The sequence below is a fragment of the Rhinopithecus roxellana genome, chromosome 13 (genome assembly GCF_007565055.1).
Source record: "Rhinopithecus roxellana isolate Shanxi Qingling chromosome 13, ASM756505v1, whole genome shotgun sequence".
Classification (NCBI taxonomy): Eukaryota; Metazoa; Chordata; class Mammalia; order Primates; family Cercopithecidae; genus Rhinopithecus; species Rhinopithecus roxellana.
The window spans coordinates 9,825,441-9,845,489 of record NC_044561.1 but is presented as its reverse complement, the minus strand read 5'-3'; the positions used below and the strand labels follow the sequence as shown (position 1 = coordinate 9,845,489).

Sequence of the window (20,049 nt, the reverse complement as noted above, 5' to 3'; positions counted from 1 at the left end):
CTGGAAACATCTTGCAAAGCACAGGACAGTTCCCTGCAACAAAGAAGTATCCGGCCCAAAATGTCAATAGCATCAACACTGAGGAACCCTGATGTAAATGCTAAAAATATGTATTCAAATCACACCTGGAATTGCCAACCCCAGGAACTGGCCTAGACAACGAGTTAATACCAAATGGCAACAGGTCAGTTAAGTTTCAAGGGCTTCACTCTGGGAAGGGTGTTGCTTTCCTTTCTAATAGAGCATCCTTCACATCCATCAGAAGTTTCTGACATTAAAAAAAAAAATCTTTCGGTGTGGTGGCTTATGCCTGTAATCTCAACACTTTAGGAGGCTGAGGTGGGAGGATCACTTAAGCCCAGGAGTTTGGGACCAATCTGGGCAACATCCTGGGACCCTACCTCTACAAGAAATCTAAAAGTTAGCTGAGTGTGGTGGTGTGTGCCCATAGTCCCAGCGACTCAGGAGGCTGAGGCGGGAGGATTGCTTGAGCCCAGGAGGTCAAGGCTGCAGTGAGCTGTGTGTTGCACCACTGTACTCCAGATAGGGCAACAGAATGAGACCCTGTCTCAAAAAATTATGTATTTTGTTTATTTTATTTTATTTTTTTCATTTAAAAATTTTTTTTCTTAATTTAGGCTTTTATCACACACAAAAAATATATTTCGATCAGAGGCTGACGGACTTAACTGGCCCACGTCTAAAGCAGCACTGCTTGGTGTGCCATGTTCCTCAGTGGAAGAACCCAAAGCTGCTCTTCTCACTGGCACCACCACACCAGGGTTCCTTTGGGTGCAGGGCTGATTCCCATGGGTCTCAGCCAGGGAGTGGCCTCCTCAGAGGGAGCTGGGCAGCAGGTGGTGCAGGCCTGGAGCTGGGGCAGGAGTGGGTGCTGGTCCTGCCTGCAGCCTCACCACACACTGTTTCAGGAGCTGCACGTCATCTCCCCATGGCTGGTAGCATTTTTGGCAGCCTGGATGGTGTCCTTGTTGGCTGGAACCTGCACTGCTTACAGAGGCACGTGAATCCCGTGGAGTACAGCATGGGGATGGAATTTCTTGACCCTGCGTAGGTAGGTTTGACACTTGAGAGAGTTTGACTGCTTCCTCATGCTGATTCCACTTTTAAGTCACTGTCTCAATTTCTTAAGGTTAAGATACAATCAGAGCAAGATAATTTGCAGTTTATTTACCCTGTTTTTGTTTGTTCAATTTCATGTTCAGTGGCCCAATGATGAAGTTAGTTTATAAGCTTCAAGCTGAAAACTTAAGTTTGACTTTCCCGTCTCCTACCTGCCCATAAGTAAACCACAGTGGTGAGAGTGGTGCTCAGGGCACTGGACCTTGTACAGCCCTGTGGCGATGGGCAGTCTCCTCCGGTCCTCTGAGGGCAAATTAAGGAGTGATTTGCTCTGGGGTATGAGAGGCAAAGGAGATGGGTACGGCATGGCTGCTACCCTTGACATCTGCAGCCTTTTTTTTTTGAAGTGAAGTCTTGCTCTGTTGCCAGGCTGGAGTGCAGTGGCACGATCTTGGCTCACCACAACCTACGCCTCCTGGGTTCAACCAGTTCTTCTGCTTCAGCCTCCCTGGTAGCTGGGACTACAGGTGCGTGCTACCATGCCCGGCTAATTTTTGTATTTTTTTAGTAGAGATGGGGTTTCACTATATTGGTCAGGCTAGTCTTGAACTCCTGACCTTGTGATCCGCCTGCCTCGGCCTCCCAAAGTGCTGGAATTAGAGACGTGAGCCACTGTACCCGTCGTGTCTGCAGCTTCTTATGAGATGGAAGTTTTAAGCAAAGTCTCTTGTTGAGACACTGCTCAGAGGCAGGGCACTGTCTCCACAGGTGGGTTGTGTGTGCGGGTCTCTTCCCCAGCAGCTTTCCCAAAGGGCTGCTGTGCATGTGGGGCACTGCGTACCGGGCACTACGCGCCAGTGCCTGCCCACACTGCCTCTCTCTGCAGGGCCCATGAAGGCATCCATCCAGGGGCGCGTCCTTCCTGACAGTCCCTGGTACCACAAGATCCAGATCCCCCCGACTAAGGGCCTTGGTCTGAACCTGGCCCTGAATATCCTTTGGTGGCCTTGAGGTAGGGAGGTTGTGGGTGGCTCAGCTCTCAACACTGGGGATGCCCCAGCAACCCTGTGTATTTGCCCTTGATGCTGCCATCAGATCCGTTCGAGTATTACACACTCTTCTTTGCCTTGAGCATCAACACTCTAAAGGTAGGGAAGGGATGCTTCTTGCTGGGAGGGGTGGGGGCATGGTCCGGGGCTTCCCTGCACTTGCCGGTGCTCTGGGGCCAGGCAGTGCCCAGACCCCATGCTAAGAACTAGCTTGGTTTTCCAGCCACTCCCTGTGTCCCTCCATGTCCATACTTCAGACTGTACCTGTTTCCTCCTGGTGGACAGGTACCTGTCATGGTTCCTGCCCACCAAAGGCAGCCTGCTACCGTCACTCTCCTCCAGCCCAGGGTGGGCCAGTCCCTCACCTGCTCCCAGGTAAGGCTACCCTGATTGTGAAGACCTGGCCCTTCCATAAGGGAGTGACCCAGTCAGTTGCATCACCCACCGGGACCATGGTGCTACCCTTTGTCCAGGGTTCCCAGATTTTTCTTATGCCTCATTCCCCACCTCTAGCTTTCTTAGCACAGACTGGAGGGTGGGGGTGAGGAGGGTGATCTGTCTTTTAGTTGACAGCGTCTGTGGTCATCACTGAAGCTCTCAGGTCTCTGGAGGCCTCCACAGCCTGCATGGGAATGGGCCGTGTTCTGCGTGGAGCAGCCCTCCCCACCTGCAGTGTCTGAGGTGATGAGCACGGCGGAAGGGTTGTTCTATGGGGAAAAAAAAAAGGAAATCTCTCTGGACCCCAGGACCAGGTCTTGACAGGGATGCCTTGGGCCAAAGAGCCTGTGGGTCAGTCCAAACAAGCCGAGCCTGTTGGCAGACTGCACAGGTGGGAAATGTGAACTGGGGGCTCTTGTGCCTAGCTGTGCTGGGGCCTCAATGGGCCCTAACCCAGGGCCTCTTGGCTGACTTCCCAGGAGACCCTCTTGCCCCAGCAGCAGCTGCCTGTGCTCCTCTGACCCTCCTTAATCTTGCTGCCCCATCGCCTTCCCCGGCAGGCTGCATGCAGGCCCCTTCTTGCAGGTGCTGACCCACCCCAGATCTGCTGCCATTTGCAAGCCAGCATGTGCCACCACACCAGGAAGTTAGCATTGCCACCAGACCACACCTAGTCATCAGACCTCAGGGTTCACCACCAGCTACCGCACTCATGCCCGTTACCTGGCTAGGGTCCAGCACAGGCTCACCCACTGCGTGCAGTGCTGTTCCTACTCCCCTTCAGTCTGGAATGGTCCCTCAGCCTTTCTGTCTTTCCTGACCTTGACCCCTCCAAAGCATGTGGCCACCCCTTGGGCTGTCTGGTATTTGCGGGTGATTAGACACAGCTCGGGCTTTGTGGGCAGGAGCACTGCAGTGGGGACACCTGGTCCTTGCCAGGTGCCTCATCCGGAGGCCTGCAGTGCCCCTTTGCCTCATTACTGGTGATGTTAGTTTTATCACTGGGTGGAAAGGGTGTCGGCCAGGTTCATCCCCTATAAAAATTAGTACTTTGTGCCTGGATTAAATAGTAATGAGCAGGGTGCAGTAGTGCACGCTTGTAATCCCAGCACTTTGGGAGGCCAAGGTGGGTGAATCACTTGAGCTCAGGAGTTCGAGACCAGCCTGGGCAACATAGCAAAATCCCATCTCTACCAAAAATTTTAAAATTAGCCTAGCGTGGTGGCATGCGCCTGTAATCCCAGCTACTTGAAATTAGCCTAGCGTGGTGGCATGCGCCTGTAATCCCAGCTACTTGAAATTAGCCTAGCGTGGTGGCATGCGCCTGTAATCCCAGCTACTTGAAATTAGCCTAGCGTGGTGGCATGTGCCTGTAATCCCAGCTACTTGGAGGCTGAGGTGGGAGGATCACTCAAGCCCAGGAGGCAGAGGTTACAGTGAGCCAAGATCATGCTGCTGCACTCCAGCCTGGGCTACAGAGTGAGAGTCCAACTCAAAAAAAAAAAAAAAAAAAAAAAATTAGTAATGAGTGCTTGGACAGCATAGCAAGACCTTGTTTGTACTAAAAAGAAAAACACTGGCCAGGCACAGTGGTTCCTGCCTATAATCCCAGCACTTTGGGAGGCCGAGGCAGGCAGATCACGAGGTCAGGAGATCGAGACCATCCTGGCCAACAAGGTGATCCCCCATCTTTACTAAAAATACAAAAATTAGCTGGGTGTGGTGGCACGCACCTGTAATCCCAGCACTTTAGGAGGCCAAGGCAGGTGGATCACGAGGTTAGAGTTCAAGACCAGCCTGACAAACATGGTGACACCCCGTCTTTACTGAAAATACAAAAAATTAGCTGGGCGTGGTGGCGGGAGCCTGTAGTCCTAGCTACTAATGAGGCTGAGGCAGGAGAACCGCTTGAACCCAGGAGGCGGAGGAAGCGGTGAGCCGAGATCGAGCCACTGCACTCCAGCCTGGCGACAGAGCAAGACTCTGTCTCAAAAACAACAACAACAACAACCAAAAAAAAAAAAAAAAAAAAAAAAAGAAGAAGGAAAAGAAACGAAAGAAAAACATTAGCCAGGCATGGAGGTGTGTGCTGTGGTCCCAGCTACTTGGGAGGCCTGGGTCTAAGAGGTTGAGGTTGCAGTGAGCTGTGATCACAGCACTGCACTCCGGCCCAGGCAACAGAATGAGACCCTGTCTCAAAAAAAAAAAAAAAGAAAAATTGGTAATAATGATTTACCAGAAATATGTATGGAGACTATGTAATTATCACTAGTATTAACATCAACTGTTGATTCTTTTCTTTTTTATTTTTAAGTGAAAGCAAATTTATTAAGAAAGTAAAGGAATAGAAGAAGGGCTACTCCATACACAGAGAAGTTGATTCTTTCCTTTTTTCAAATTGATTTTATTTTACTTTAAGACAGGATCTTGGGGCCGGGCGCAGTGGCTCATGCCTGTAATCCCAACACTTTGGGAGGCCAAGGTGGGCGGATCACGAGGTCAGGAGATCGAGACTATCCTGGCTAACATGGTGAAACCCCGTCTCTACTGAAAATACAAAAAAAATTAGCCGAGATCACGCCACTGCACTCCAGCCTGGCAGCCTGGGCGACAGAGTGAGACTCCGTCTCAAAAAAAAAAAAAAAAAAAGACACGATCTTGTTCTCTTGCTCAAGACTGAAGTGCAGTGGCATGATCTAGGCTCATGGCAGCCTCAATCTCCTAGGCTCAAGTGACCCTCCTGCCTCAGCCCCCCAAGTATCTGGGACTATAGGGGTGCACCCACACACCTGAATACTTTTTTTTTTTTTTTTTGTAGAGACAGGGCTTTGCCATGCTGCCCAGGCTGGACATCTTATTTTTTTAGAAACAGAGTCTCGCTCTGTCACCCCAGGCTGGAGTGCAGATGGTGCCATCATAGGTCACTGTAGCCTCAACTCCTAGGCCCAAGGAGGGAGCCATTCTCCCACATCAGCCTTCTAAGTAGCTAGGACCATAGGCACACCCCACCATGCCCAGCTATTTCATGTTTTAATGTTTTTGTAGAGACAGGGGCCTCACTGTGTTGCCCAGGCTGGTCTCAAATGCCTGGCCTCAAGAGATCTTTCTGTCTCGGTTTCCCAAAGTGCTGAGATTTCAGGAGTCTCACACCTGGCCTCATGCAGGTCCCATGCCTGGCCTCACTTGATTCTTGACCAAATAACCTATTAATAGGGCAGTTGCCAAGTGGTGGTTCTCTAACTTCATTCTTCCTGTATTGATTACTGGGTCAGTGGTCATTCTGTGGTAGGGAAGACTTTTCTCTTTGCTGTTTGTTTATTCAGGTATATCCGTGTGGATCGGGGGCGGGGGTGAAGTTTGCACATTGTGCAATTGAACAAGTTGTGATACGTCCCTGCTGTCATTGATTTTGATGTCCAGACTGCCCCTGGCTTGGCCAGTGGGAGCGCCTAACTTGGGCCTGTTTCCGTGTCTCCCTCAGGACACCAGCCGTGTCCTTTGCTTCCTACAGCCTCCACACGCTAGCCTCCTGAAGCCACACGTCTCTCCTCAGACGTCTGTGAGTGCAGACCCTGCCTCCCAGGAGGTCTGGAGGTCAGAAAGTCTGCTCCAGGTGAGAGCTGAGCTGGTCTCAGCTCCTGTTTCAAAAGAAACTATTCAGCTGGGGCAGAGTCCCAGAGGTGGCCCCTCAGCCTGGGGCTGATTCTAAATTGTTGGTATTTTCCTGCGATGACATTTAGAAAACATGAAAATAAATCTGCCCACCCACCTAACTTACATGCCATGGATGGTGTTTTCCATCCCAGGACCCCGTGTCCATCGGAGTTGTTTCATTTTGCCCATGGTGATACAGTCGTTGCAGAGTCTCTCGGTGCCCCTCTCTCGTGTTGTTGGAGATGTTTCCTATGACTACCGTCATGTGGATATTCAGCACTGCCCCAGTAGCACTTTTGTGACACGGAATGGTGAGGGGTTTGTGCAGCCTCTACAGGCCTTCTGTTGATTCAGGGGATCCAATAGTAGGTGACAGAATCCTTTGTTTTCCAGGAGGCTCCAGCCTCTCACGATGGTGTGGGCTGGCTCACTCCCTGAGTACTGTCCACCAAGTCCTGGCTGTGTCTTCTGAGCACACCTGAGAGAGATTTGGCAGGTGCTGCTTCTGATACTGGATCCTAGGACTGATTTGGTAGCCACAGTCTCGCTGTTGACGCCTGGTATGTAGATAAGACAGGATTCTGTCTCTGACCTCGTACATAACTCCTAATATGTGGGGTGCTGTGCTTTTTGAAGCCTCCAAACCATTTCACAGCAGCCTCAGGTGCTAGAATGGTAGGAACCGTTGCCCCTGTTCACAGAGGGGACCATGATACCCAGACAGCTCTTGGCTGTGTGGACAGTGGGATGTGCTGGCCATGAAGAGGACAGGAGACCATGACACAGGCTTATAGGACAGAACTGGAAGGTTCTGCTGTTTCCTGGACCAAAGCATTAATGCTTCGTTTTTTTAATTAAGAAAAAAATTGTAATTGTAAAATATACATAACATAAAACTTACTGTCTTAACCATTTCCAAGTGTACAGTCAGTAGTGTTAAATACATTTCACGTTGTTGTGCATCCAATCTCCAGAATCTTGCAAAACTGAATTTGAACGGGACGAGGTGTGGGAACTCAATCCTGTAATCCTAGCACTTTGGGAGGCCGAGGTGGGAAAGATTGCTTGAGGCCAAGAGTTTGAGAGCAGCCTCGCCAACATAGTGAGACCCTGTCTCTCTCTCTTTTTTTTTTTTAAACAGAGTCTCGTTCTGTCACCCAGGCTGGCGTGCAACGGTGCGATCTCGGCTCACTGCAACCTCTGCCCCCCAGGTTCAAGCGATTCTGCTGCCTCAGCCTCCTGAGTAGCTAAGATTACAGGCACCTGCCACCGTGCCTGGCTAATTTTTGTATTTTTAGTAGAGTTGGGCTTCTCCATCTTGGCCAGGCTGGTCTTGAACTTCTGACTTCGTGATGCACCTGCCTCGGCCTTCCAAAGTGCTGGGATTACAGGCGTGAGCCACCGTGCCCAGCACCCCCATCTCTTTTAATTAAAAAAAGAAACTGAACAATTAAACAATGGTGGTGTCTCCTCCACCATCAGCAGTGCCTTTGTGTTTTCCCATGAAGTGATGGCCCGGGGCAGACCCATGACCAGCATAGTGGCACCACAGTTAGCCTCCTGTCTGCCCCCCACTCTCCCACCTCCTCCAGAGTATGAGCAAGCAGCTGTACTCATGGTGTGTGGGGGCCTGGCGCCCTCCTACATGCAGCCTGGCCTGCTTCCTCCCCCTCCGCCTCGCCTCTCCCCACTCTCTCTCTGGGCAGTGTGCCCTAGGCACACAACCTGTAGTCTGGTGCCCATGGCGTCTGTGCATCAGTGTGCTTGGGAGACTTTGGCTTTGTTGCTGACAAAATTCTTGAGGGCTTTCTCCAGAATGAAGGACCTGTGGGTGATGGAGTTAAACTACAAAAGAGCCTCCTGTCACTTTTCCTTTGGTTCTGGGGAAGAGCTGTGGGCCTGCTTCTGCCACAGTCTCTGCAGCCAGTTCTGTGGCCCCATGCTTTGCCATGTGAAGGATCTCTCAGAGCATAGGTTCCCCCAAATCCTCACCCTCGGCATCACCTGGAAAGAGAACGAGGAAAAGCTGGGGACCCCATCTGGGGCCTCCTGAGTCACAAAGAGCCTGCAGTGCCCTTCCTGCTTCCAGAGCAGACTTGTTGCGTGTGCCTGGCTGGTGCCTGGGGGCCTGGTTTGTTCCCAGGGCCCCGCTTCTCCCTGGGGCCCTAGGGCGCTTGCTCAGCGCTCTTGCATGTGACTTGACCTGGCAGGGGCAGGGGCCGCTGCACTGTGTCACCTTCTTGTCTGCTGGTTCTGCCTACTTAGTGAGTGGAAATACACCTACTTTCAAGGGCCAGCCAGAAAGGCTCTTCTGGGCTGTTGCCTGTGAGGATTCTGTGTCCTCACGGGCCAAGGGAACTGGCAGGGGGTTGTCCCTGCAGAGGGCAGGAGGTGCCTTTCCCTTCTTCCCAATGTTCACTTCCTCTTGGCCAGACCTTGGGTCGGGTGAGCCCTGCTCAGAATGACTTGCAGTGGTGGGACAAAGTGCCCAGAGACACTCCACTTTTTGCCTCTTCCAGTTGAGGCAAAAAACAAAATGTGAGAAAACTGAGTGGGTAGGAGTCAGAGAAAGGCAGCTGTGGAAGTCCGTGTCCCCCAAGGCCCCTTGCCACTTGCCCAGGCCTATGCTGCACCTGCCATACAGAAATCCCTGCCCGTCCCTGCTAGCCCTTATTTCCAGATGCAGGAAGTGAGGCTCCCGGGGTTGCCCTGCACTCCCTAGTTGAATCCAAGGTGCGTGCTTGCTCCCTGGTGGCCCTGTGGGCCGTAAAGATGGCCAACGGCCCCACAGGCCACTGTGTTCCTTTAAGCGAGGGCAGAGACACACTGGAGAACTGTGTCTGATTCCTGCCTGAGCCCCAGGTCTGGCACAGAGGAAGGCTGTGAAGGTGACACCTTCCTGCCCTGCTCCTTCCCGCCCTGCTCTGTGTGCTGTGGCATCTAGCAGGTGTATCCTGATCTCTCCTGTGTGGAGCCCAGTGGCCATGCTGCTTGGGCAGGAGGCATGGCGCTCATGAGGCAGGATATGCGCCAGGCCAGCTCTGGCTGTGATGGGCTGAAGGGGTGCTTCGGAGGCTGCAGCGCTGTAGGGCGGTAGATTGGAGGGTCCTGGCTGGGGGCCAGCTTAGCCTCAGTTTCCTGCTGCCTCTAAGTCTGTGTGGCTGTGGCCAGGTCTTCGGGGGCTTCTGCCCTTGCGAGCCCTCCATATCTGGAGGGTGGGAGTTCCTGGTGCGTTAGGAGAGGCTGCCTCCTGAAGTCAGAGCTGATGCACACACCACCTCGGCTGACCTCCAGACTTGGGGGTGCGGACGGCAGGGCCTGGGGGCCTGAGCCTGTGCTCCTGTCTGTGCTACCCTTGGGGACCTGTCCTCATCCTCAGCTCTCAGAGAGATCCACTCATGGAGGGGACATTGCTTGGGTTTTAGACACATAGGAATTGATCATGTCTTATGCAAATTTGATATATTTCTCAAAACAACCCAGGGAAATCCAGTCAATTACATATGTATCTTCTCTGGGCAGAGTCCTTCTCCTGGAACATGCTTTGACAGTTTCTTTTCTGGGCCTCGGGATCTTGAGGCCTTGGTGGCTGACAGCATGTCCCAGAGAAGACCCTGAGCACTTGAAGGGCTGTGGTGTGCACATGGCACACACAGTGTGGCCTCAGAGTCACTGGGGAGAGCGGGTCCCATCTGGAAGGGCAGTGAGTTGGGCCCTTCCAATGAGCTAGAGAGGCCTTTAGGCCTCAGCGACACTGCGAGGCCACCCCGGTGAGCTGGAGGGTCTATCCACCCCCAGCCTCCAAGGCTGAGGAGAGTGCCGCCACAGCCCTGGCCTGGCTGCCGAGGAGGGTGCTGCGCTGGTCGCAGCTGCTGGGACTGCAATTGTTTGGATGGTCACTGACCACGCTTTTGTTGTTTTTTTCTTCTCACTTCTGGGCTCGTTCTCATTGCTTTTTTTCTCCACCTCCCCCTCCTATGTCCGGTCCCATGTTTCCCCTTCCCCACCCTGTCCTCTCATGCTTTCCTCTTCTGCGTCTTCCGGCTTTTGTCTGTTCACCGTCTCAGCTGGAGGTTCTGCACTACCGACTCTGTGTCTCCAGCGCCCACCACAGCCCCCTACAGCCCAGCCTCCAGGCCCTCCACACCTACCAAGTACATGCTGCGCTCCTTGATTCCCTTCCCCTGCCCAGAGTGCGTGTCCGTGCCCGGCAAAGCAAGGGGCTGGCTGGGCCCAGCTGCGGGTGACAGAAGCTACTTTCAGGCAGAGCGAAGCCCCTGTGTTGTGGGAGGCAGAGATCAGCCTCCAGCCTGGCCTGGCCCTTGGCTTTGCAGACTGGCCCGGTTTGTGGGGATGGGGTGTGGCTGTGTGGCAGAACGAGGCACGTGGCCCGGACTGGCCAGCTCCCCACCAGTGGAGGAGTCCCAAGGTCTCTGGTGTTGAGGCTCCATGCTTGGCCCTGGTTTGAAGAGCTGGAGTCGTGAGGCCTCTGCAGTGGCCTGGTTCACCCCCACTCTGCAGGGCCTGGTGCTCAGGAAGGAGCTGAAGACACAGAGGCCTGGGACTTACAGTAATGTGGGTGCTGCCCTGTTCAGAACTGTCACCCACGCTGGAGATTCTATGAGACTGTGTGTGTGAGGCAGGGGGTTGGCGAGGACCTGGAGCTTGGCCCTATAGCCCACAGAGGCTGTCAGTCCTTGACGGCCCGGCCTGGGCCCCGCCTTCACCTAGGGAGCCTCGGCCATTCGTAGACACCTCCAGAGGGGGATGAGACTAGGTAGCGACCTCAAAGAGGTCGTGGTCTGCCTAGGCACAAATGACAAGTGTATGGATGGATTTGAGGTCAGTGAAGCAGAGTTCAGGCCCATGGGGGATTTCGGAGACAACAGAGTTAGCGAGTCTGTGAGAGCCCAGGGGACGAGCCGTGCCCACAGCCAGGGGCCTGCCCCATTCACCCTGCGAAGGAGCACACGTGATTGAATGGGAATTTGAGCACAGGATGGATAAACATGTGGACCCTGAGTGCCGGTGGGATGGGGTGGTGACCACAGCATGTGGTGGCATCCCTGTTCTGTGGGAGCCACTGGAGAAGACTTCGGTCAGGGAGGGAGGGCAGTGTCCAGGAAGCATCTAGTAACCCTCATGGCAGTAGGGGTGACCAGGGAGGTCCTGGAGGGGTGAGCTGAGGTGTTGTGAGGCTGGGCCCAGTGGGAAATGTGGGGCTTTGGGGACACATCTTTAAGAAGCAAGCAGGTACGACTGTGGCCAGGGACTCCACGTGGGACTGTGGCCCAAAAGGGGTGCAGAGCTGAGGGAAATCTGTGGCTCAGCAAACCTGTGGGAAAATAGCCTGAGGCTTTCATGTGACTGCCGGGGACAGGGCCTGACACCGGCCCCTCCAGACCCTCTGGAAGAACCAGGTGAGGCTGGGTAAGTGCACCTGCAGGGAAGGCAGGTTCCCAGTTCCCATGTGGATGCCGTCCCCTCCCGTGAGCTGCAGGGAGGATGTCATGGCTCAGGATCCCAGGCCAGGATGGGAGGGAGGGCCGGGGTGAGACTGGAGGAGAAGGACGCTGGTCTGACTTCCCACCCGCTGGTGCCCTTCTAGTCAGGCAGTATAGGTACTGGTTTTCTCCTTTCTTCCAAAGCAATGCAAATTCATTGCCCAAAGACTTAAAGATACAGATAGATAGAAGAAAATAGCCAGGCACAGTGGCTCAAACCTGTAATCCCTTTGGGAGGCCAAGGCATGCAGATTGCTTGAGCTCAGGAGTTTGAGACCAGTCTGGGAAACATGGCGAGACCCCTGCCTCTACAAAAAAAGAAAAGAAAAGAAAAGAAAAAAAAATTAGCTGGGTGTGGTGGTGTGTGCCTGTGGTCTCAGCTACTCGGGAGGCTGAAGTGGGAGGATCCCTTGAGCCCAGGACGCAGAGGTTGCAGTGAACCGACATCATGCTGTTGCATTCCAGCCTGGGTGACAGAGTGAGACTCTGTCTCAAAAAAAAAAAAAAAAAAAAAAAAGAAGAAGAAGAAAGAAGAAGAAAGAAGAAAAAAAAATACCTCCCACCCTATAGCTCCATTCTCAGCCTCGGCCACTGATCTGTGGGGTGTGTCACCTGGACCTGTGGGGACATTTTCCTGACGGGGAGACTTGAGTGGGCAGTGATGTGAGCAGTGGTCCATGCGGGGTCTGCAGCATCACAAGATATACCCAGAGGCCGGGCCCTGCACCAGCCTCAGCATCACAGATGTGTTGAGGCCCAAAGGGCTAGGGTAAGCATGGAGAGGTGAGCATGTCCACTCGGACTCAGTGCCCCTGTTCCCCTGCCCTCATCCACTCTTGATGCTCCCACCTGCCCTCCCAATGCTGGGCAACCAGAGAAAGCCCATGGCCAGCAAAAAGGCTTTCCTTACGGGTGTAGGTCTCCAGGATCCTGCTTGTACATTATAAATCAAAAGCTTGGCCTGTTAGCTTGACTGTGCTCTTGTCTTGGGGTTTTCCTGACCACAGGTCTGTGGGCAACAGAGGAATTGATATCCAGAGCTTCTCCTGGGCTGAGCCCTTATCTGTCTGTGTCCAGAATGAGAAGCAGTTGGAAGGAATTGGGGAGGAAAGCGAAGGTTCTTATTTTTTGAAAAGGGTATTACTCTGTCACCCAGGCTAGAGTGCAGTGGCACGATCCTAGCTCACTGTGCCAAGAACTCCTGGGCTCAAGTGATCCTCCCACCCTAGCCTCTTGAGTCATTAGAACTACAGGCACACACCACCATGCCCAGCTAACTTTTAAAATTTTTTGTAGAGACAGGGCTTCCCTATGTTGCCCAAACTAATCTCAAATTCCTGGCCTCAGCCATCTTACCTGGGAGACCCTGGATCCAGAGCTTGGGGGTGACACCCGCCTCCTCTTGCCCTGAGGATCAAGATAGGCAGCAATGGCCAAGGGCGCAACCTGGTGGGCCATGGCCCTGTGCCACCCACTGCGAATGTGCAGCGGTACAGAAGCAGATGTGTCTGTCTCAGCGAGTCCTCCTCAGGTGGGCTGTGCAGGCGCTGGGCCAAGCACTTCCCTACCACAAAGCTGGCCGCAGTTCAGACCAAGCAGTGCAAGGCACATCCGCTGGGTGCCAGGCACAGTAGTGGCCCCACTCTTTGCCTGGTTCGTGCCTCCTGTGTGGAGGCAGATCAACTGCCCCAGAGCAGGATATGGTCAGACCTGGAGGCCACGTGCTGCAGCCCTTCCCAGGCCCTGACCCCTCCTCCTCCACCGAGGAATCATTCATGCCCACCAAGGAGCACATGATGGTGCTGCGCCTGCCACTGAAGCACCTGCACACCTTTGCCAATAACCTGAAGCCAGAGCAGACCTCACCTTTCAGCCACTCCCATACCAGCAGCCCCCTGGAGGAGTTCAGTGTCTCCTCCTCTTTCCCCCACTCTGGTGTTGCCCACAGCGATCTCTCCCCACTGGGGCTGGCAGAGTGGGCTGTTTTGTGTGGGGCTGAGGTGAGGTGTGTGCAGGGGATGCAATGGCTTGGCCGCCTGCATGCTGGGTGTGTCCTTGGGATGTTCCCTAACCTTGGTTTCTTCCTCTGAAGAATGGGGCTAAAACCAGCTCTTACCTCTCAGAGGTGCCCAGTGCTCTCCCCTGGCAGAGTCAACCTTCGCTAATGGGAGCCCCAGGCAGGGCCACCTTACTGTGCAAGCAGTGGTGTCCCTCCCCTCCCCTGCAGGCCACTGTCCTGGGGTTCATCCAGGAGAAACTCTACCTGTTCCTGCAGCATTGCTTTGGCCACTGGCCCCTGGACCCATTGTTCGGAGCTAGGAGTGTCGGCCCCATCTCATGCGTGCCTGAGTCCTCTGTGTGCCCCAGTAAGGGAGGTCCCCTGGGGTGGATGAAGGAGGAGAACAAATGTTGTCACAGAGACCTTGGAGAGGAGGGGCCTTGGAGGTTACATTGTTCTTTCTGTTTCAGTTTCCAAAGCCAATCCTCAGGTACAGCAAAGCCTTGCCCTGTCCCATCTGTCTGGTGCCAAACGGGTTTCTGCTCTTACACAACCAGGGAGCACTGGGTCCTGTGGGCTAGGAAAAGCCCGCCCATGACCCTGGCTTCTGAAGCGACAGTGAGAGAGCCAAACCTCACAGGGCTGCGCGTCTCTCCTGCGCCCTCTGGGGGATGTGGGAAGAGTTAGTGTAGCTGCCGCCTGGGGACCTGGCCTCCAGACCATGGGAGGATTTGGCCCCAGCCACTGGGCCTTTAGCACACACCTCCCCGACAGGTCCTGGAGGTGTGGCTGAGCTACCTGGAGCCGTGGCGATGTGCGGCTGACAAGCAGGCTCCCAGCAGCGACTCCCAGCCCTGGTGTGCCTGAGAAACGGTACGCCCTGGTCCCCTCTCCTCACAGCCATGCCACTGGCTCCCCTGGGCAGATGTTGCTCCAGTGGGTGGAGGCTAGGACAGCGGCCTATGCTGGGGTCAGCCAGGACCTGGCTCTGGCGGCCTCCTGGGCTCTTCTCCCAGCCCCTGCTGAGTAGAGCACAGACCAGCCCTTCCTAGGCTCAACTTTGACAGGCCCTAGAATGAGTTTCTCATGGAAGCAGTGGATGACCTGTCCCCTCTCCCTTCTGGCCCAGATTTTCATAGTGACCTGCAGACTGTGCCTTGACGCTTCCTTACCAGCAAAGAGCAGACCAGTGGCTGCCTTCCCCTCATCTCCTGTTTGATCCTCACAGCAGACCTCCCAGGCGTCTGTGGCACCTGGCATAGCCACCGACATCTCCCTTCCTTGCCCGAGGCCTTCCCCTTTGGACCCTCTGGGGGATCCTCCCTCAGCCCCCTCAGGCTCTGGGCCAGCCTCTGCTATGGTGGCTTCAGTCCTCTTGGAAAGGGGCCTCAGCCCTGCTAAGGATTCAGCATCCTCAGAGGGCCTGGGTCTCACCTGCCTGTGTCCTGCCCTGCCTGCCTGCCAACAGTCCTCTGAGCTAACATCCATGATACTTTGTCACCTTGGCCAGGGAGAGTCTGAAAGCCTGGGAACAAGCAGGGATATTGGGGCATGGACGGGCGCAGCCCCCACCTCCACCTCCAGTGGAAGGGCTGGCCCCAACCTGACACCTCGGTCCCCAGGGTGCCCTTTGTCCAGGAGAACCTGCTGATGTACACCAAGCTGTTCGTGGGCTTCCTGAACCATGTGCTCCACACAGACCTGGTCAGCCCCAAGCCCTGCTCATGGTGTTCCGAATGGCCAGAGTCTTTGCCCAGCCCAACCTAGCCAAGATGATCCAAAACGGTAAGTCCTCGGCCCAGGCCAGCCCGGCAGACCCCGACCCAGCCAGACCAGAGCCAGTCCCTTAGCTGGTGGGCGACACCTCTTCAAGAGGGACCCACGTGTCCAGAGTGGGCCCCAGCAAAGGTTGCTGTAGAGATTCCTGGGACACATCTGCGCAGTTAAGGCTGAGACCGGCTGGATGCTGCCTGCCTTGCAGCCACCAGGCACCAGGCACTGGGTGGAGGACAGCAGGTATACCCACAGAGGGGGCTGCACAAACCAAGCTGCGGCCCCATGGCACCACAATTTCTCCCTGGCAACTCGTGGCAGCAGCCTGGGGAGGCTGTCTTGGTCTCTGGCGTGCGTTTGTCTTGGCTGGGTTGGACATTGGCTTCTGTCGCTCCTCCCAGTGTTTGCCCTCCTGCAGATACTGCTGGGGGCTCTGTGAGCCACCAGCTCCCTCACTTGCCCTCCCCATGTCAGCCACCTACTAAATGGGAGACACTGCCAGGCAGGGCCTCAGGAGGACACCCCTGGGTCATGGCTCCCCAGATACCTTGGAGGCATCCTGAAAACCTGTGGGCAGTAACCAGGTACTCTGTGCCTCTGGAAGTGGGTGCTAGGTTCATCTCCTGCCTTCCAGTTCGAGCAGCTGTTCCTGGAGCCGGAGCTTGTCATGCCCTGCTGCCAGCACCAATTCTTCACAGCCTGCACATTCGCCAGCGGCTTCCTGTCATCGTGGCCACCAGTGGTCACTGATACCTTCAAGGTGAAGAGCCACGTCTACAGCCTGGAGGGCCAGGACTGCAAGTACACCCTGATTTTCGGGCCTGAGGCCCACACCCTGGTGAGTGGGTCGGTGGTGCCCATCCACAGGGCCCCTGGAGCCATGGGGCTGAGCAGAGGCAGGAAAGTGCTGTGTTCTGGCTGGAGGGAGGGAGGCTGGGCGTGGAGTTGACGCACTTCTCCTTCCCGTTTCAGTAAAGTCTGATTTGTTTCTGATAATGAAGGCAGTGTTGGGAAATTTCACATTTAGAAGATCATCCTTTAGTCTTTAAAAGTCCTCCAGCAGAAGCTGCTCCTCCCATCACTCAGTGATCTGGCTGTGCATCCATCTTAGGGCCCCCAGTCAGCCTGCCTTGGTGGCAGCACAGGCCTCTCCTGCCAGTGACCTGTTCTTGCCTCCCTTGCAGGTCCCGCACCTCACTCAGCTCATCACGCAGGCCAAGCACATGGCCAAGTCCATCTCGGACCCGTGTGTGGAGAGTCCGGCCGGCTGCTCCTTCCTGTTGTGGCCGGGCTTTGGCCCCACGGACACCAACGGCTCCTATTCAGCCAATGACCTGGACGAGATGGGGCATGACAGCATCTAGAAGACAGACGAGTGCCTGGAGGAGGCCCTGGAGTATCTGCACCAGATATTCCAGGTATGAGCAATGGGGCCTACCCCACGGCCATTAGGGTCCCCTTCCCCGAAGCGTCCACTCCCCCTTAGCCCGTGGTCTGCCACGCACCTGTCCCAGGCCCCATGCAGACGAACCCAGTGTTGTGGGAGGCAGGCCCACACCCCGAGTCCGGGTGCCCTCGTTGCCACCGTTAGAAGCTGGTGGGGTGAAGACTGGTCCCTTTCTTCACCTTGACACTGAGGGCAGAGGCGCTTCTCTCTGGCAGCTCAGTGAAGCACAGCTCACGCAGTTCACACTTGCCTTGGACACCATCCAGGATGACAATGGAAAGCAGCAGCTCCCGACTACATTGCGGGTGAGGATGGACTCATCCCTACGCCCCTGGGCCAGTACCAGGTAAGAGGCCCAAGTCCCAGAGTTGCATGGGCTGGACCCCAGCTCCCTCCTGTGCTGTGAGCAGAGATGGCTTGGCTCTTCTGAGCTGTGTGCAGGGGCCATGTTTTCTTTTCTTTCTTTTTTTTGAAACAAGGTCTCCCTCTGTCGCCCAGGCTGCAGTGCAGTGGCAAGATCTCGGCTCACTGCAACCTCTGCCTCCCGGGTTCAAGCGATTCTCCCACCTCAGCCTCCTGAGTAGCTGGGATTTTAGGCGCATGCCACCGTGCTTGGCTGTTTTTTTTTTTTTTTTGAGATGGAGTCTCACTCTGTTGCCCAGGCTGGAGTGCAGTGGCACAATCTCGGCTCACTGCAAGCTCAGCCTGCTGGGTTCACGCCATTCTCCTGCCTCTGGAGTAGCTGGGACTACAGGCACCCGCCACCATGCCCAGCTAAGTTTTTGTATTTTTTAGTAGAGATAGGGTTTCACCGTGTTAGCCAGGATGGTCTCAATCTCCTGACCTCGTGATCCACCTGCCTCGGCCTCCCAAAGTGCTGGGATTACAGGTGTGAGCCACGGCACCTGGCTAATTTTTGTATTTTTAATAGAGACAGGGTTTCATCGTATTGGTCAGGCTAGTCTCTAACTCTAGACCTCGTGATCCACCTGTCTGGGCCTCCTAAAGTGCTGAGATAGGCATGAGCCACTGCGCCTGGTCAGGGCCATGTTTTCTGACCCAACCCTATGACCTGGGTTTCTAGATCAATGGGCTGCAAAGGTTTGAAATTGAGTATCGGGGGGACCCGGAGCTGCTGCCCCTCTGGAGCTATGAGATTACCAGCTTGGTTCGAGCACCCTTCCGGCTGTCATCTGCCATCAAAGAGTGAGTGGGCAGGAGGGCCGGCTTGGCCTCTTCAGAGAGGGTTCTGGGTGCTCCTGCCTGGGGTGCAGTCCCAGGGTGGCCAGTGGGGGTGGGGTGCACCTGTCCTGAGGCCTGTGGTGCCACCACCCCATACCCCCGTGCCACTGTCTGCACTTCAGTTTGCAGACCAGATGGCGGCTTTGTGTTCCTGAGATGACTCCCTTGGCAGCTTCTGTCGCTACCGCCTCACAGAGCCCACGCTGGCCAGCAGCCCCAGGCTCACCCTGTGCTTTCTGGACAGCTACCTGACACTGCTGTGGCTGCTGCTGGCTTTCTTCGTGGCTTCTCTGTTCTGTGTCGGGCCCCTCACCTGTGCACTGCTGTTTACTCTGGGCTACGTCCTCTACTCCTCAGCCAGGACGCTGCTGACCAAGCGGGGGAAGCTGCACCAGCCCTGACGGCATTGGACGTGGGAGGCCACTCCAGGTGGGAACATGGTTATCTTTGGGCTCCTGGTTGGGAGCAGGGGGATTCCTGCAGTCGTGGAGGCATGTGGGGGAAACGGGACTGAGAAGGGAGGGAAGGTAGCTTCAATAAAATCAAGTGCTCAAAGACACAGCAACCATTTGATGATACTTAAGTATTCAAAATATATGACAACTACAGACTGACTGACAGAAGCCACTATGGGATCTCTCACACCTTCATTCACCCCACAGACGACACACCAGGGAGAACAGCATCTCAGTGGTGATTTTCTTTTTCTTTTTTTTTTTGAGACGGAGTCTTGCTCTGTCACCCAGGCTGGAGTGCAGCGGCACCATCTCGGCTCACTGCAACCTCCGCCTCCCAGGTTCAAGCGATTCTCCTGCCTCAGCCTCCTAAGTAGCTGGGACTACAGGCTCGTGCCACCATGCTCGACTAATTTTTTACATTTTTAGTAGAGATGGGTTTTCCCCATATTAGCCAGGATTGGTCTCTATCTCCTAACCTCGTGATCCGCCTGCTTCAGCCTCCCAAAGTGCTGGGATTACAGGCATGAGCCACCGCACTCGGCCTCAGTGGTGATTTTCAAACCAAGCCTTTGTTTTTGATGTGGGGTTTTGGGGGTTCTTTTTAATGATTTTCAAATTTAAATGTTGTGCTTTGTATTTTGGTTTTTTTTTTTTTTTTTTTTTTTTTTTTTTTTTTTTTTTTTTTTTGAGACGGAGTCTGGCTGTGTCGCCCAGGCTGGAGTGCAGTGGCGCGATCTCTGCTCACTGCAAGCTCCGCCTCCCGGGTTCCCGCCATTCTCCCGCCTCAGCCTCCGAGTAGCTGGGACTACAGGCGCCCGCCACCATGCCCGGCTAATTTTTTGTATTTTTAGTAGAGACGGGGTTTCACCATGTTAGCCAAGATGGTCTCGATCTCCTGACCTCGTGATCCGCCCGTCTCGGCCTCCCAAAGTGCTGGGATTACAGGCTTGAGCCACCGCGCCCGGCCTTGTTTTGTTTTTTGAGATGGAGTCTCGCTCTGTCGCCCAGGCTAGAGTGCAGTGGCATGATCTCAGCTCACTGCAAGCTCCTCCTCCCAGGTTCAAGCAATTCTTCTGCCTCAGCCTCCCGAGTAGCTGGGATTACAGGCATGTGCCACCACGCCTGGCTCATGTTTGTATTTTTGTTACAGATGGGGTTTCACCATGTTGGTCAGGCTGGTCTCAAACTCCTGACCTCATGTGAGCCACCCACCTTGGCTTCCCAACGTGCTGAGATTACAGGTGTGAGCCACCGCGCCCGGCCAGTGCTTTGCATTTTTATGTAAACTCAGAATAATGGCATTTTAGGGCCTGTGACCAAAAACCAAACCAAGTTTGTAACTCCACCAGGGATCTGAATAAACCTGCCCTTGTTTTTGAGTTTTCCACCGCCTAGGCTCAGTAGC

The 20,049-nt window shown here is 54.6% G+C and overlaps 1 pseudogene; it reads left to right on the top strand.

Annotated features, from left to right (window-relative positions):
• Positions 1 to 1,027: 1,027 nt before the first annotated feature.
• Positions 1,028 to 18,736, top strand: LOC104666875 (annotated as a pseudogene).
• The last annotated feature ends 1,313 nt before the right edge of the window (positions 18,737 to 20,049 follow it).